At 38.4% G+C, this 15,617-nt stretch overlaps 1 pseudogene; it reads left to right on the top strand.

Moving 5' to 3' along the window:
* The first annotated feature begins 631 nt into the window (after positions 1 to 631).
* On the top strand, positions 632 to 1,664 carry LOC148012800 (uncharacterized; annotated as a pseudogene).
* The last annotated feature ends 13,953 nt before the right edge of the window (positions 1,665 to 15,617 follow it).

Genomic DNA, 15,617 nt, shown 5'->3' with positions numbered 1-15,617 from the left:
AGCATGAGCAGCAACAATGTAAGCATCGTTCATAAAGTCAATAATAACAAAGTCTTCAACTACCTCCTAAAGACAAAGAATTGCTACTACAAGCTGCCATTTCTTTCGCAGGCCAGTTTTAGTCAACACTCTTGATAATCTATCAAAAATATATTTGATAACTTTGATAAAAGGTGTCTTTGGAATGACATGTTGTGTAGCTCTCTAGGCCTTCCTTATCTCATTAAAACACTTTTGCATATAGTAAACCTATACCTTCTCTTTCTCCTTGGCTTGGAAGGTTCGGTTCCTTGTGTTGAGAATAGCAAATAATACTTGCCAATAAGTGGCTTTGTATGAGAGATATGACAAAGATATACGCTCTAGAAGCTCTAGGAAGAGATGTCCAAAATCCCATATGCACAGTGAGGTACAGTGATACTATCCAAAAAGCTTTAAAGGCATGTACTTGATACTCATTTCAATATATAGTACAATCAATTTGAGTCACTCAAGATTATGTTTATGAGTCCAAGCTAATCTATCTTGGAACCTAATTTACTTGAGTTACAATTCCTCATTCTAATAAAGTATCACGTGTATGACTTGCGTCCACCATAGTTGATCTAGCTCTAGATCCATGTTTCTTGACATGGTATCAGAGTCATGGAGAGCTAGTTCTAGCGTCACTAGTGAGTCGTACTCTAGCGTAAATGGATAGTAGGAGTTGAACCCACCTTAAGGCCCTCTGCCATATCCATTCTAGGTGGAATGAGATTGGAAACTTGGTAACCCTTGGCTTATCAACTAGTATGTTCCTCTGAATTTTCTCCGTAATAACCTTCGCAGGAAGGTCTTCTCTCAGCTTTAGACCGCGCCCATGCCCTTGCACACAATATCCTCAGACCCGAACCCAAACCCACACCATGTTTCTGTCTCCTTCTACCAAGACAAGTCCACCATCAAGGCCCATCTCGCAGCCGACTTATCTTGCTTCTCTCCTCCTTCATTACATGTGGTTATCTACATTGGCCGCGAGGGCTCCTGTTGCGGGGCCAACTCTGCTAAGGTACTAGGGAGATTCTCGGTCCCTGTTGGATGCGACTAGGAGACTTCCAAGTCTGTGCAGCTCCACCATGGCTGGATGTCCATCGGCAAGAAGGTGAAGGTGGATCAAGGCCCTGTGGTAGCAGCTGCATCGGCAGAGCCGCATCTTAGCGTCAAGATCAAGCGGGGATCCGAGGTACATCTTTCAGTTTGATAGAGAGCCAAAGCAGAGCCCACATATCGTGTAGGTTCAGGGCAACATCAGGCAGTTGATCTTCACCTGCAAGTTCACAAGGGACGTGAGCTTCTGCTCAAAAGACAATCAGCTGGATGGTACCACTGGCAATGGATGGGCTCCACTGGTGATTGGAAGCGAGGAGAGTGAGCAGGAGAGGAAGGAGCGCAAGGGGTGGATCCTGATCATCCACGACTTGTGTGGCTGACTTGTGGCAACAGCATCAATGGTGACTCTGTTTGTGCCCAGCACGAGCACTCAGAGTGTGAGCCGCTCAAACCCGCGTGCATGGCTGATCATAAGGGCAAAATATGATAATAATGATGAAAATTTCAGTTCAGAAGCCAGCATCCATTATCTCTCGACACTCACCTTCACACTAATACTAAAGTTAAAGCCCTAGCCCTTAAAGGACGTTCAAACCAGCCCATTCACACCACTCTTGAAGCTCTAAATCTCGTTCACATTGCAATGTTTTATGTTTCATTATTGACATCCAAGTAATTAATCATTTTTCCATCAAGTGTCTTTAGACACTAGCATGGTGTGCCTTTCTCAAATATCTGTCAAAGTAATTGTAATAAGGGATCGATTAAACATTGCCGGAGTATACTCGCGATAAGATCTTCCCGAATTCGAAATGAGTTGTATGCACCACGCTCAAAACGATCAATACCAATGTAATGATGAGCCATGAGCCCAAGCCAAAAAAATAAAGTATCCCAAAATCTATGTCATGTATGTCAAAAGAGGGCTTGTTAAGTCAAAGCAATCATAAAAGCATAAAGAAGGTTTACTTTTAAAAGAAATCTCTGCTGCTGCCAACAAAGAATATTCCCATACTGGATCTCGTGTTCCCTTAGTGGATCTTCTTCCCATAGTGGATGTAACAAACCCTACCAAGATGTAAAGTTTCAAGCCTTAACTTGACAAGGCTGCCAAAGAGCTAGTCTCCTAGTCCATGTTTACATGCAGGGGGGGGAAAAAGCCAGCAAGGGTAGGAACTCATCATTTGGGGGGGGTGTTGAGAATAGCAAATGATGCTTGCCCATAAGTGGCTTTGTATGAGAGACATGACAAATATGTATGCTCTAGAAGCTCTAGGAAGAGATGTCCAAAATCCCATATACAAAGTGAGGTACATTGGTACTATCCAAAACGCTATAAAGGCATGCACATGACACTCATTTCAATATATAGTACAATCAATTTGAGTCACTCAAGATTGTGTTTATGAGTCTAAGCTAATATATCTTGGAACCTAATTCACTTTAGTCACAATTCCTCATTCTAATAATATATCGTGTGGATGACTTGCGTCCACCATAGTAGCTGATCTAGCCCTAGATTCATGTTTCTTGACACCTTGAGAAGAAGAGGGTCTAGATTGATTTGTTGGCTAATCAGGTGCTTTAGGAGAGATTAGAACCTTGACAGTTGTAGGAGAGGACTATCCAACAAGATTATAGGGTTGGTTATTAACCACATGGACCTTGCCTTGGGCAGGAGGAGAAGACACAATCTCTACACTTGATTGCTTTGATTGCATGGTAGAAGACTAGGGAAAACCAGTGTAGGAGGGATCTCATGAGGAACAATAGCTTGTGGAACCTCTGATGGCCTTGCCTCTTATTCACTATCCTTGCTCTCTACATAAACTTTCCTTGCTATTTGCTTTGTCCTTGCCATCACTGCTTAATAGAAAATGACAGGAAGAGCAATAAAAAACTATTTGTTGGAGGTATCATCGATATGATGCGCAGAGGATAAGTTAATACAATACAAGAGTAGCAAAGCTAAATCTCCATAGGGTCCTATTCACACTCTATCGTAGAGCAACTGATTTGGCACAAGTGCGACAAAGCATAATCTTGGTAGGATCCTTTTTGCTCTGTATCATGGATGAGATGATATGACATGAGAGTGGTAAAGCGAAATCTCTGTAGGGGTCCTCCTCGCTGTACCGTGGAGGAGCAAACATGCATGCACAAAGGATAAGCCCCCTATTTGTACTGTCGTTTTGTAATGTGTTATTTTTTGTGAGACCTGACACCTATCCAAAAAAAATTCAAAAATTTCAATAAATATATTAGGCTTTGAAAAAAAGTAAAATTTCATAAAGAAAATTTCAAGCTCATTTGCTATTTAAAAACTATTTTTAAGAAAAAAACCTAAAAATGATTTAAAAATGCAAAAAAAATCACCAAAAAATAGGCTATCATAATATGGCACGAATAGGGGGGTTGGATTTGCTAATCATTCTATCAATTCACTAAATTATTTTTATTTTAGAGAGAGTATCTTTTTGAAGAGTTATGAAATATAGTTTATCTTTACTAAATAATATATTCTATCCTTTTGAGCTATAGAAAAAGATTGATGAGATATTGAACAATTATATCTATTATCATGGGTTTTATGTAAAAACTTGAGTACTAATGACTTATTTATTCAATTCCATTGATTTATCAAAATTTTATATTGATATATAAATAACTTCACTAATAATTTATTTGTCCAACTTGACTTGTCAAAAGTTCATGTTATTTCATGTAGAGAACTTTGTATAACATCATATGATACTCTTTAAACTATTTTTACAAAATAAATAAGATCGTGAATATTACAGAGTAAAGGAGATCTATAATCACAAGGATTATTTTGATGGTAATTGTTTTTGTAAAACGTGAGATATATTATGTTTGAAGAAAGATATACAAGGATAAGGCATCAATAGTGTAGTGATGTTTTCAATCATAAAATCAATATGTATTAGAATCAGAGTTTTGAGAGAAAGAAATAGAGTTAAGTTCTTTCTATTTATTCCTACAAATCAAGGAAAGAGATCTTAAGAGATTTGCAAGGATATAATAGAGCCATGAGTAGTATCATCCCATGACATCAAGCCACCATTTAGGTATTGAAATCTAATAGTGCTATTAAGAATCGCAATCGAGGATATTGAAACCCTATAGTGCTATTAAGAATCACAGTTGAGGGTATGATGAGAAAATTTCTCCCAGGGCTAATATCAAGTAAAAAGTTGTATCCTTCATATTCTTCGAAGCATGATACACACGTGAGATCCTCTTAGTTCTAAAGTTGATATGATCCACAATAACACTAATACTTTTATCTATTAATAAGTTAAAGTATTTGATACTTTAATAGACCAAAAAATGAATAATAAACACTTTTTATTTATTACTAGGTAAATGTTTTTATCTCTAAAAACTCAAAGTACTTCCTTTCTTCTAATTATAATATATTATCCTTGTCTTATCCATTAGTGCTTGCTAAAAAGTTGATATCAACATTGTATAATGAAGATATTCTATTTCAAGTCCCAAGATCAAGGTGAAAATTTTCACTTTCTATTCTATTAGCTTGAGGTTGATCCTTAGTATATCTGTCCCTACCAATTTGTATCAACAACATGAGACTCTTTTAACAATTTTCTTATTAATCAAATTGAAGGGATGAAAAAAGCTTGGATTTGGTTGAAAAAAAATCTTACAAAATGGATGACTTAGGGGACGAAGTAAATATGCGGCTTAGATGTGCCAACCTAGTTGGATCTACTGAAAACTAATGAGCTGATCTCGTTTCAAGTTCATGGAAGGACCATATCTCTATAGCTTGATTGGTAAGTAAGTGGTGTTGGTCCTCTGTGTAGAGACTCTTTTAAACAAGTCATATTCTAAAGCAAATAGGGATAAGTATATGTTGTATCATGTGATCAAATTCAATAATTTATACTTTACTTTTTAAAAACAAAATAAACCTTAGTTTGTAAATGTTTAATAATCTGTATTCTGGGTTTATAAAATTTTAAATAAATTATAATATATTTTATTTAAAAATATAAATAAATAATAATAATAAATAAAAGGGTGGGCCTTACATTGATTAATTACAACACCATGGCCTATGAAAAACATAACATGCTTGTCCAATCATTTAATGTGCTTTTTTTTTGTGGTGGCTAGTAGTAGCCAAAGTGCCTAAGGAGACCCGTAAAGTTTTCTCTTGGATCTTCCAATGTACCCCATATCTAGATATATTTTTGGGAAAACAAGTGGAAAGCATCTCTACTTGGAAGGAGTCGAAGAATTCAACGTTAATTGGCACCTAGGCACTAATCTCAAGACTCCAAAGTGCATGTGCAATTGTGACACTAAGACATTAGTATCATTACCTTATCTATTTTGTGTGAAAATAAACAATTCTTTTGAGGTCGTATACAATGTTGCATGGAAGGGAGGAGCACTAGCTTGCAATAGAAAGACGCCACCACATAGGTCATAACCTAATGAAAATCGGACCAGTTAACATTGAGAATGTCCATTTTTACATTTTACTTTGCCTCATATGCATATTTGACAAGTTATTGAAGTTGCATATTAATTATGTATACACAATAAAGCCTCCCTCCATATGTGAAGCAACTATTGAGAAAGTCAAGGAGCTTTTAAATTCATTAGGTGTAGATGAAGGCAATGTAAAAATAAATAAAACAAAAAAATATCATGCCTAACTTATGACATAGCATAGAAAATATCAATGAGTGGAATGAAGCAAAGAGATTCCTAAGCAATATGATTGGCAAGCCATCAAATTTAAAGTGGGAGCTATGGAAAGATTTATGCAAATATAGTATAGATTTAGAAGGAGACCCTAGTCTTAAGAATGCCCGTTGGCATTCTTTTGATAAGCTAGTGTGTATAATGCTAAAACCATCAACATATCATTCCACTCAAGTTGAATTTCATACAGTAGTCAATGATTTTATAAAGCTAGTTGTCAATGCATGGGGAGAAACCAACATCACCCACTACATGGTACACCTTCAACTAATGCCATATTAGACAATTTGGGAATCTCCCAAGTTACACTTTCAAATAAGGGGTAAAGATTTGGCCATGTGGCTAGATCTTAACCCATGCTTCAAAGTGGGACTTTGAAAGACAACCTATATAGTAATTAGACTAGACTCCACTTTCAAATAAGGGAACAAGATTTTATCATGTGGCCAAATATTAACTATATTGGAAATTCCCAAAATATATATGAGATTTCTTGAATTCCCTAATATAGTGTTAACTCTACTACTTGCATACTCTTTATTATTTGGATATTTTGATGCTCCAAATCTAATGTCAGTGCTCTATACCTTTGCATCACATATTATATGCTCCTGGATCATATGTTTTGGAGAAATATGGGTCTTTGGAAATGTGGACCATCCAAAGTATGGAAAAGTCACATTACCGAACTCATAATGCATATTTTCAAAACACTTGTCATGTAGGTGGTTGCATTAAGAAAATCTACCCTGTAAAAATGTTCAATTGGTTTTAAAGGTGCACCTTTTGTCGCTCCATCACATTGGAGAATTGTAAGGCTATCGCATTGGCTAAATCTCTTAGGCAACAAATCCACATGTGTAATAAGGAAAAGTGGCCAAACATATTTTCTATGAATACACATGCAACATGGTGCATGACAAGGTGAAGAGAAGAGTCAAAATGGGCATGTATGTAAAACCGCATGTGAACGCCCTTGTAAACCCTAATAGTAGATTTCATATAAATAAATCTCTTTTAGTTCATTTCTTATTTCATATTGCTATTGTTGTCTTCTCTTATAATCCACCTCATGGCCACACCAAGCAAATTGTGCAACAACATCCATTACTAGGCCAAGGCTAAGGAAATGTTTTCACTTTGCCATTGCGGCAAGAAAATGAGATTCCCAATTTCACCTAACAAAATGACTCCAATATCATCACAAGCTCATCATCTCCATGTCCTCCCTCCCCTCCCATCCATCATTATCATATAATACTTCCTCAACATTATTCTACTCTTCCTTTTAGATGCTCCATGTTCTATAAGTGAGATCATTAGATTATTATGATGTTTAAATAAAGGTGTGTGTAGCTTGGTCCACTTCTATTCATGGTATTGAAGATTTCCTAAAAGATAGGTATCGATGATTTTCCTAAACTCTTAGTGGTGGTTGGTAGGAGCATCAAGCACCTTAACAATTGGTAGAGATAAATGATCATCCATCACCTTGAGAATAGGTATCAACAACCCTGCTACACCAAGCTCATTCATGTGCATGGAAAGCTTCTCTTATCATGCTAACTTACTCATTCATGGGATTCTTTGTATCCACTTCCCTTCGCATGAATTAGTATTAAGTGGGAGTCGGGATAGACTATAATGTTAAACAAAAACTTTAGAAAGAAAACAAGAAAAGAAAATAATGGAGATCTCATTGCCATTCAATTTGACAGTTGTCATCACCACCCTCGATCTCATTAACAAACCTCGACCTACCATTGTGCAATTACAGTGAGACCTTCATGCCACCACCCACCAAGATAGATACTCAGCATCGTAAATGAAGGAGGAGAAGAGATCCAACTGATCGATGACTAAGGATGAAGCCGTAGATGAAAGCTTATATAAGCTAGTGATAGGCAGTAGCACACGGCTAATACTATTTTTTTGCACACCCAATTTTCACAGAGAGAGAGAGAGAGAGAGAGAGAGAGGAGAAGAGAAGAGAAGGAAGGAGGAAAGAATAAGAAGTAAAAGGAGAAGGGAAGAGGAGAAGGAAGGAAGAGAGAGAAGAAGAAGAACTGGAAGGAGAAGGGAAGAGGAGAAGAAAGGAGGAGAGAGGAATAAGTGAAAGGAGAAGAGAAGAGAAGAAGGGAGAGGAAGAGAAGAAGAAGTGAATAGGAGAGGAGAAGGGGAAAGAAGGAAAGAGCAAGAATAAAGGGTATGGGAGAGAGGAGAAAAGGAGAATAGAAGAGGTGTATAGAAGAAGAAGGGAAGGAGGAAAGTAAAAGAGGTGACAAGGAGAAGAGAAGAAAAGGAATTGAAGAGGTAGAGAAGGGTAAAGAGAGATTTGAAATGAGAACAAAGAAGGACATCCCCGAATCACAAGAGGAGTACCACTTCGATATTTTCGACACAAGTCCTTCCTCCCTAGTGAGATCGTGATCCCACAAGGAACCACCAACCTACTTGGAGCTCAAGATCATCAATGATTAGAACTAGTATCACCACGAATGCCTTTTCGCAATGGCTCCCAAGAGAAGATATCCTAAAGGGAGAAGCATGGGAACTACTAACCTGGTCACGAACATGGTCCACAAGCCATCTCACACAACACAAGATTAAGTTCCTTCATGAATTAATGCTTGTTCAATACATGGTTAGAAACATAGAAATATGACACATAAGGATTATTAAGCCAAAAATTGTATAGTTGAAAGCTAGTGTAAATTGTGTAATATCTCATTGAACAATTATCTTAAGATCCTTATAAACAAATAGTCACATAAAAAATAAGTTCTTTTCGTATTTATAAATCATGTTAAAAGTCACAGAAAAGATAAAAGTAGTATTAAGCTTAATTCATTTACATTTATAAATCATGCAGATATTAAAGTTACATTGAGAATAGTTTCTTTTTGCATGAAAATATTGGAAGGATAGAAGTTGCATTGAGAAAAAAATATTTTTATGTTTATAAATTATGTAAAATATTGGGATAAGTGAGGTTGTATTAATAATTGTTTCTTTAGTTTTTACAAATCAAGTGAACTTAACGAATGCTGAAAATCATATCAAGGATATTTCTCTTTGCACTTATGAAGTTCTTAAATTTTTTTTTTTAAATCCATTTGTATTTATAAACATAGAAAACAATATATTTTTCTTGTATTAAGTGAATTAAGAAGGTTAAAATAGACGATCAATATTATTGATTAGGGTTACTTCTTAAGGGAGAAGAATTTCACTATAAATTCCAAAAACAAAAAAGATATAATAAATTCTCCCCAATTTAGGAAAATATCCAGATTCTTGATGGATTAATGACCAACCCACCCTTGACAAGAATTGTGAATGAAAGATCAATTAAAGGTTAGTCAAAGGGAAAGAGGAATGTCAATCAAAGGTTAAGAAAAAGGGAAAGCTAGAGAATCAAAGTTGAAGGGAATTTGGAAAAACCTAAGAGTTAGAAGAGAATCAAGTCACAAAAAGAGTTGCCTCTATGTTAAGATCTTGCTTAATTGCCTCTTTTGTTAAGAAATCTCTTGAAATAAATTACTTGTTCTTGTACCAATTCCACCATACTAACAATCTCATAGGTACGATCTGCTATCGAGATATTTTTCATGGACTAATCCAAAACCACTGGGGTTTTGGCAAGAAGATCTCATATAAGAGAATGAAGAGAATCCATAGAAGAAGAAGGCAGACACCTTCCATAGACACATTAACAAAATCTTCACACTACCAAATGATCTCATACATTTTCAACATGTAGATACAGAACCATGTGATATCCACCCCCTCTAAACTTGTACATCCTCTGCCATGTGCTATATATCTTACTGTTCAGTAGATCTGAGGTAGACTTCTTCTTTAATATTGCTCTACATACTTTTACTGTCATGGTCCACTTCTTAAATCAGCTTTTGGCATTGAAATCTAGTTGTAGGTTCCATGGTATATGTGGAATAATAAAAAATGACCATAGGAGCAACTATACCTAGATCTACATAGCCAATCTCATATGGTGGAAATTCAAAAGTCGTAGTACCATGCCTAGACATTTCCTCAAAATATTGATTCTATGGCAGCAAAAGAAACTCTTGATATCCAATACTTAGCTCTTGGAGGCAATCTCACTGCAACAATTCGTTTTACTTTCTTATCATCTCATTGTTTGGAGACAACCACATCATCTAGAAACCAAAGTAGAAAATCCTTGAATTGTTGTCCTTGCCATCAAGCTACATAGATATGAGTGATGAAGAGCTTCAACTTGGTTTTTTAAGAGTTGAAGAAACTCCCAACACTGCATTTCTTTATAACACAATATTAGTGAGTTTGGAAATCTCCCAATTCCCATTTTTTGAATACTAAAAAGGTGGCACCTAGATAACATGCCCATAAGTTTCTCAAAACTGTATGATGTGAGCTATAATTGAAAATCACTTGAAAAATGGAATCTATTGAGCTATAGAGCGCTCGATTTGGAGTTATAATGTTTAAGTTATTGCAAATCCAAAGATTTGACCACGTGTCCCAAAATTATGGGAAATTCACATATTTCCCAATATGGTGTTTTATGAAAAATATCTTTTCTTTTTTAATATTTCCATGCTTCTCTTTTTATTTTACATATGCAAATACTTTCATAGTAGTACTTTTACTTGGATTTGCTATTTGCAAACAACATAATTTCAACCTCTTCACTCCACATATCTTACAATCTCCCATCAAACATTCCCTTCTATGGAAACTTATGTTTGGTTGCCTTGGATAGAGAGAGAAGCCCCACAGATGTGTGACATGAATCGAAGCACCCCATGCTAATGTAAACTTGATCATATAAGAATAATGGTAAGCTACATAACCCTCAAAGCCAAACCTCCTAATGCTCACCTTGCTAGACTTGCATATCACTGGATTACTCAATGGAGCCTTTACATTACTATGTGCCTCTATACACCTAGTGTCCTAATTGAAGGAATACCAAGCCCATCATCTAAATTGTTTGAGCCACTAGAATTACCATCAAGAAGTGCATGACTAGTAGATGCATTGTTACCATCTGATACTTTCTTCTTCCCTTTGTCATTGCCTACAATACCAATAGATGCACCTAAAGATATGGGTCCACTCCTTAGTATCCTAGATCAAGGACTAGCTATAGATTTTCTACTAGATAATGGTCTCAAGTCCACTAAGGGTTTGTGATTCCTACTTTTTTGTCTACACATGACTCAATATCATCCAACACATCTCCAATAGATGTATACTAGCTATTCATCTCATCAAGATAACATCCTTGTTTACTTGAGACTCACCACTAATATGGATATAATAATAATACTCTTTCTGCTCGTCAGTAGAGTATCCAATGAAAATATATATTTTTGCATTAGGGTCCAATTTCTTCGTTAACTCCAAGCACATGAATGCATGTAATACAACCAAACACTTTTAAGTGTGATACATAAGGTTTCTTGTTGTTAACCCTCAGACGAAGAAGGTGGAAAATCTAAAAAATCTAAAGCAAAAGACAAGGGCCAAGGTAAAAGTGAAATGAAGATGAAGGTACACAAATAAAAATATGGAAACACAAGTGCAGAAAAGTCCCAAATCAAGGAGAAAGGAAAAACGTAAGTCAGTACTTTTGTAAAAGAGCGCAAGGCACATCATGATTTATTTTAAGAGTGTCGAGCTCTCACCTGTGCAATTTGTAAAGGTAGATGGGCGACAGGAAGGAAGCTACGAAGATAGAAGGACAATGGGAAAAAGGGCTGGCCATGTAAAAAAGGAAATAAGGGAATTATCACCCAAAAGGGATTTAGGGTTTTGTATATAAAGTTAAAAAGTGAATGAGAAGCTCATTCTTCTATGTGGCCAAAAGTGGCTCTCCTATTCTTCTTCTTCTTCTTTTTCTTGCTTGCTTGAGCTTGTGCTTGAGAGAGGGAGTGTGAGAGTGGGAGGGAGTGAGTGTGTGTGGGTGAGGGACTAGGGAGGAGAAGCTCTCCATCTTCTCCTCTCTTCTCATCTCTTGTCTTGCTCATTGCAATGGAGCTTGGAGCATGGAGCTTGAGGATGGAGCTCGCTTGGAGCTTGCACTTGGATCGTGGAGCTATCGAAGTGCTTGGGAGAGGAGGTAACTCGATCAGGTATGGAGGTAAGCTCACTACACCTGTAGAGATGGATGGTGCGTTGGCTATGTGAGAGGTAGCCATTAGTGCTCGGCTTGGAATGCTTGAAGCAATAAGCAGTCCATGGGTCTTGGCGGTTGATCACCTCCACATTTTGGTTTGGTTGCCAGGACCAATGGATTCGAGCCTTGAGCGCTTGCACGCTTCGAATTGGAAGCAAGGGAGTTTGAAGAGGTATTTGATCTCCTTATCAAGTAGCTTTTTGTTTTTTTGGATTTGGAAAAGCATGTTGGAGTAGTGTAGGTATTTTCTTTATGATTTTTGCTTGCAATTAGGTAGGATAGGAGCAAAACATTGGAGCACACAATAAGGTTTTCTATTGTTGTATAACAAGCTGAAACATGGAAAATAAGGGGAAAAAAATGAAAATTTGGATTAAATATTGACAAGGGGAGCAAGACTAAGGTGAATGCAAGCCTAGGCAGGGTAATAAGAGGCCAGGAGTGGCAAGGAAGACCACATTTTGCATTATAGGATTTCAGGAGAGCTGAGAAAGAGAGAGAGAGCTTCATTGCGTGGACCTGCTTTGATCTTTCCATCAAGGAGTTCTTTGCCCACTACAAATAATTCCACACCTTCCCCTACATGAGTAGCTAGGATCTGTAGGTGCTCGACTAGTAGGAAAGCCTCAACTGCTCAACGTGATGAATTCTATGGAGTCCAACAAAAAACGCGTCGCGCTCGGCCCATTCGAGTGACGGCGATTTTGGGCCGAGTCCCAAAATTGGCCCTCGGCCCACCAAACTCGGACGCCCCCCACTCGGCCCACTTGATTTGGACACTCATCGCTCGGCCCAAGTCTGAGACAACCATTCGGACCAACTTAATATTCGGCCCTCGACTAACTCGATTCAGCCCAAACCAACTCGGCCATCTCCACTCGACCCTTTTTAATTGGATCTGTCCAAACAATCGACTCAACCTACTAACCTGACTCGGCCCTTGACCACATCCATTTGGCCGTCTGAGCTGCAAATTTGACCACTATTTCCATTCGGCCCTTAGCCTCGTTCGAGTCCACCACTCAGCCCGTGCAATTCGGACGAGTTGGGCCGAGTCAAATTTTTACAATTTTTTTGGAGAATTGCACAAGAGCCAACCACGCAAACCTTGTGAGATATCTCGACACCCAGAGCTTGATTCTGGTGCAAGAAATATGCAAAATCGCAAGACACAGCCGCTTAGCAATCTTAGTAGGTTGTTGAGGGAGTCAGTGCCATAACAGCAGAGCCAGTGGAGTAACAGACTCCAAAACATACATGAAATGAGTAAGACGACGCAGCAAGAAACCCTAGAACCTCAATGGGCCAATCTAGCCAACAAGGGCAAAAAGGCCACACTACATAAACATGTATAGGTTGCATTTTGACTGCATCTAGTCAAAGCGAAATGCAAGAACCTCAAGCTACAATTGCGAGGATGACTAGATATGATAGTCTTGAAGATGGATGCACATTGAACGGACTGCACAAACGGCCCAAGATATCAGTAGAGAACTCAAATCTAGCTGTGTAGTTGGGGACTCAAGGGCATGCATTAGAAGGCTTAAATTTACAAGCCAAGACCCGAAAGATGAAGGCATAGTGGCGCCTGCTTATCTTAGGGTCAAACTCACCGCAAAAAGAGAGCGTAGTGCCGATGCTTTCATCGATGAAGGGGCGGATTTTAATATATTGACCTATGAAGCATGGACTCTACTAGGCCAACCAGAGCTCACACCGACTAATGCAACTCTTAGTCCATACAAGGGACACCCACAAGCACTCATAGGAAAGTGCAAAATCCTTGTAACTATTGAAACTGAAAGCTTTCATATCCTGTTCAATGTCCCTCCAAATAGTGCTAGTTGTGGAAAGGAAACCCTCCTAGGATGACCCTTCAAAAGGGTGATGAAGTGTGAGGCTGATTATGTAGCACAGAGGATACAGTTGACACTACCGAGTGTGACGATAATCACAAACTTTAGTAAAGGTGACCTCATCAAACCTCGAGGTAAAGACAAGGAATGTTTTGCCATACCAGGAAAGCCTAGTAACGAGAGCAAGTACTTGTTGAAAGAGTTGGCACAAGTGCAAGTTGAACAGAGAAAACCGGTGAGTGAGGCCATACTCGAAACAAGAAGGTCAAGAGGCAATTCCAAGGATGGGCTTTGGACTTACAAATATCGTAGAAGTCCCCAAAAGAAGCCCAAGCCTTATAGACAAACGTATCGATGGAGAGCCAACACGATGCTGATATGGACATCCAAAGCGTTGCTATGAGCTGAAGGGTATTATGCAGGTAACTGATGGGTTTGGGTACCAAAACCCCTGCTAAACCACCTCTGTCAGCCAAAGGCCAGGACGTATCAAGAGCAAAAAGCGCAGGAGGAAATCTAAACATTGGAGTGACCGATCCCCTCATGATTAAAATCAATAAACCAAATAAGACTATTTGAAGGGTAGATCCTCAACCTAGCACGCTTAACAAGTGCATATCATGTGTACCCGTCAAGTGTACACAAAGGCCACTAGTGCCCAAGAAGCCTTCGATTTTCCAAAAGGATAACAAGCATCTTAGGCACAACATTGCTCATGGTAAGGTTGATTGCTTAACAAAGCAATTGGCAGAATCATCTAATAGCCATGAGCAAATCTCTTAGTCAGTGCCAAGTCCACCTAGGAGCCCCAAATCTCCTACACCCTCTTTTCCTAAACAGACACAGGAAGCACAACATCAATCATCAAGTGTAGCTGCTCAATCCCAATCCCTATTTCCATCTAAGCTTCCAAATGTCCAAGAGGTTGGACATGACAGCACCCTTAGCTTTGAGCCTAAGGATATGCATGTGCAATCCATTGTGACTAGCTCTTGATCTACACAAGAGAATGTGGAAAGGGAAAAAAAAGGCATGGCCACTTTCGACCTGCTTAAGGACTTAACACTATAGTCTACCAATAGTGGCCAATTCTTTGAACTAGCTACTACTACCTCAAATTAGGAATCACAACAGTCACAGCCTTTGACAGTGACAATGCCTCTTACGGAATGTGCCTTAGCAATTCACGTGTGGAAGAGGTGTCGCAATCAACATCCTTGACACCTCTAGCACTGTCAAAGCACCTCAAGCCTAGGCTTGAGAAGAAACCTCTCGAAGATGTGGCCAAGGAGCTAGCGCATCTAACCAATCAACCTAGCAAGGTTGTCTAGCAGGTCATAGTTACGTCCCATGAGGACACACCAGAGAAAGAGAAAGCGAAGGCCCAACCAAGCATATCAATGGCTAGCCTAGTTTAGGGTCTTGATTCTTAAGGGATACACCTTCATTAACCAAGAAAAAGAGGGAAAACAACGAAAACAACAGCAATTACAAGTGGTTGGGGACACCAAGAAGATGGAGACCAAGAGCACAGAAGGACTTGAGAATAAAGTGTTAAGTCTACCCACTAACGAACCCATGGCCATCTCCCTTAACAGCGGTGAAAGCTCAAACACATCCATGTATTCTGATAAGTCCAAGCAACCATTACCATCACCGGTTTCTTGCAACACTCAATCCATGACAACAAAACTTACATTGACCAATCAAGAGTGGATACAACATTG

Source organism: Lygodium microphyllum, chromosome 27 (genome assembly GCF_053477565.2).
Source record: "Lygodium microphyllum isolate KBCC chromosome 27, Lygodium_microphyllum_v1.1.10, whole genome shotgun sequence".
Taxonomy (NCBI): Eukaryota; Viridiplantae; Streptophyta; class Polypodiopsida; order Schizaeales; family Lygodiaceae; genus Lygodium; species Lygodium microphyllum.
This window is presented reverse-complemented; position numbering and strand designations above follow the sequence as displayed.